This window comes from Sinocyclocheilus grahami, unplaced genomic scaffold (genome assembly GCF_001515645.1).
Source record: "Sinocyclocheilus grahami isolate Dianchi unplaced genomic scaffold, SAMN03320097.WGS_v1.1 scaffold227.1, whole genome shotgun sequence".
NCBI lineage: Eukaryota > Metazoa > Chordata > Actinopteri > Cypriniformes > Cyprinidae > Sinocyclocheilus > Sinocyclocheilus grahami.
In genome coordinates this window covers 566,734-570,147 of record NW_015505406.1, presented here as the reverse complement: position 1 = coordinate 570,147, position 3,414 = coordinate 566,734, and the positions used below count along the sequence as shown (strand labels likewise).

At 36.9% G+C, this 3,414-nt stretch overlaps 1 long non-coding RNA gene across 1 annotated transcript in view; it reads left to right on the top strand.

Moving 5' to 3' along the window:
• The window catches only part of LOC107597090 (uncharacterized), a 17,184-nt gene extending 14,095 nt beyond the window's left edge, over positions 1-3,089 (top strand). The window contains exon 3 of the long non-coding RNA XR_001610432.1: positions 3,025-3,089. This is a non-coding gene — a long non-coding RNA (uncharacterized lncRNA). The remainder of the gene's footprint in view (positions 1-3,024) is intronic.
• The last annotated feature ends 325 nt before the right edge of the window (positions 3,090-3,414 follow it).

Below are 3,414 nucleotides of genomic sequence, written 5' to 3'. Positions count from 1 at the left end.
AGATACGTAATGGAGGCAGGGCATTTAACAATAAACTTTACTATCCAAAATGATTCTGACATCAGTGCACTGAACAGTAAAGTTGAAGTTTATTCAACTTTAATTCAATTCAATTCCATTCAACTTTATTCCGCTGAAGTTTATTTCACTTCGGAACATTGATTCACAGATTTACGCTACTGTCTTCACACGCAGACAAAACTTACTAGAGAAGTGTGAAGAGTGACATAATATACCTCTGTAAATAAATACAATATAAATTCACGTCTCGCGCACTTTAATGCCCTTTGAATGTAACGTGTACGTTCCCTTGGAACTGGAATCATGGCGGAATTTCATGTGAAGTCCACTTCGCAGGGCACTTACGGTCGAATAAGACCACGCTTGAATGCTGCTGCCTGAACCAAGAGACCTCCTTACTGAAGTGAAGGTGTTGACTGGTGTCACCATCTCGCGAATGCGCCGGCGGATCTCCACCAAATTCGGGGGATCCCTTCAGCTCGAGGAGCCCTCTTGAATGCCGGGGGGCTACCGACGCGGGGGTGGTCTCATTCAAAAGCAGGCCTCTAGACGTACACTTGATTCGCATTCGAGAGGGTTCCTCAAGCTGAAGGGATTCCCCGAATTTGGTGCGGATTCGCTGCACCGTTACGGAGATATGGCCGTTCAAAGTTTCAATGGTTTTCCATAGACATAAGCTTTAAAGCTTTTCATCCAGGTCGCCAGTAGCAAACAATAGAGTGCGCTCTGCTGGACAAACTAAGTAATTACACCATTTCATTTTAAGCATTTTATCTGCGTTATATGTTCTGTAAAAAATTATTTTCATATCGGCGACATATTTGCCGATACGATATATCAGCGGCAGGCTCATATCGGCCGATAATATCGGCAAAACGCTATATTGGTTGGGCTCTAAGGAAACCCACACACAAAAAAAAAAATAACAGGGAGAATAATAATAAGTTATTCTCTTTATTTTTCAATGTTTCAAGTGATACAGGTGTTTTTTTCTCCTGTAAGGTTTTTTTTAATTAAAAAAGCATTAATTTTTTCATAATGTTTATACTAGAGGTCGCGCGGCATATTTGCCGATACGATATATCAGCGACAGGCTCATATCGGCCGATAATATCGGCAAAACGCTATATCGGTTGGGCTCTAAGGAAACCCACAAAAAAAATAAAAAATAACAGGGAGAATAATAATAAGTTATTCTCTTTATTTTTCAATGTTTCAAGTTATACAGGTGTTTTTTTCTCCTGTAAGGTTTTTTTCTATTAAAAAAGCATTAATTTTTTCATAATGTTTATACTAGAGGTCGACAAACGAACATAAGTTTGCTTCAAGAATGAACAATGTGGCATAAATGAGTTTGAAGTTCGGTGTTAGAAAAAAAACAGAGCAAAGAGAAAGTGCGATCTGTATTACAGCTCTCTATATGAGGCATAAAGACTGTATTAGAGCCACAGAAAGAGCACAATACACCTATTAGTAATAGTAAATGTTGAAATAAACACACTAGGAACAATACTTTTACAGCTTTCATTAATATTACAAAAGGACTCTTACTGTAAAGTATTACCATTTAATTTCAACTGTCATGCTTAAAGATGGCCATCTTTAAATATATACACAAGGCCATAGCATTAAAATTACATATGTTATTGATATTGTATGTGTACTCTCGCACTTTATTTGCTTCTATTTTAGAACACGGCATGATTATCTAATCAAAAAAAAAAAAAGTATTATTTAATCACCAAACCGACATAAGTTTGCTTCAAGAATGAACAATGTGGCATAAATGAGTTTGAAGTTCGGTGTTTAAAAAAAAAACAGAGCGAAGGGAAAGAGAGAGTGCGATCTGTATTACAGCTCTCTATATGAGGCATAAAGACTGTATTAGAGCCACAGAACGAGCACAATACATAATTTATAGCCTAGGGTGAAGTCATTACGTACATTAACAATGATTTGGGACAAATATAATGTAATTTAATGGGAAAAATATGTGCATGGCGCTCTGTTCCGCGGCAGGATTTTCTGTCGGCTGCATTTAAATGCATGTTTGAAGTTTCCCGCTCTGTGCAGCGTGCAGTGTCACATGTCAAAACAAACAACTCGTGCTGTTAGTGATTTCCGCCTCTAGAGGCCGCTCTCGTACTGTATGATGGCAGTGGACCCTTCTCAGCCACTCCAGCAACAGACGCAACCCGGAAAACTATCGGCATTGATTTTTGCCGATAACCAATAGTTCCGCCAATCAACTATCGGTGCCGATTAATCGGCAAACCCGATGAATCGGTCGACCTCTAGTTTATACCATAGTATATAAACATAATATACCGTCATTATTTGGTAGTCTGAGATGGGATGGGGGGAGGGGGCGCCAAATAAAAAAAAAATTTATTTAAAGGGGAGCACGATCAAAAAAGTTTGAAATTAACAGACAGTGTTTAAAAAGTGCAGTCCACATGTTTACATGTTTATTACAGTGTCTTTGAATGACCTAAAGTAGTGTGGTAAAGCAACAGATTTGTTTTTATAGTTTTGCAATCTACTTTAATTTGTGTGATTTGTTACTGACTTTCATATTAATGTTTACACCAAGCGTATTTGTCAGTGCTTTATGTTGTGATAATTATTACATGCTTACAAGGTTGGAAGTTCAACAAATCAGTCAATATACTGTGATTGTAGTTGTTAAATAAAAATGTCATATCAATTCATGCATCACCTAATTTCATCGTAACATATAGGCCTGGCCTACAGAAAATAACATTTGTTTAATCTATCTAATATTGTATCATACTATACAATGATTTATAGCTTGTCTTTGTTGAATAATACAGCTTTAAAAAATAATTGCATATTAAATCGTAATCGATTATTTTCCAAATTTGTTCAGCCCTAATTACACTGCAATGTAATAAAATAATCTGTGTGTGCTAATGAACAGAAGTATGCTTGCAGCATGTTTCAGTGTGTTGCATACTCTCATTCAGGTATTTCTGTTTGTAGACTTTCACCTCTGAGAAGGAAGGAAGAATATGACTGCTGAAACACTTAACTTTGGCCCAGAATGGTAAAATCCTTTCCTTTCTATTTCTGTGTCTCCTTCTCTTGTTGTCAGATCTCACTTAATTTTCTTTCTCCTCTTTTCCTCGTAAATGTTTTTTTATCACTGTCCTTTTTTTTCACTGTCCAGAGAAAATGGAATTTTCTCTTCCATTCTTTGTCATTGTCGGAGAAATTAAATGCAAGAAGTACTATCTCACTACCTTTTCCTGTAGTAAGCTACTTTAGGCAAAGGGATAAGTGTTGTTATTTTTTGCCATGTTGTTTTGCATGTGTAGCTCTGAGGCGATAGTCGAGCACTCTCATAGAATGTCTTTTTGCTCATTCACTAGC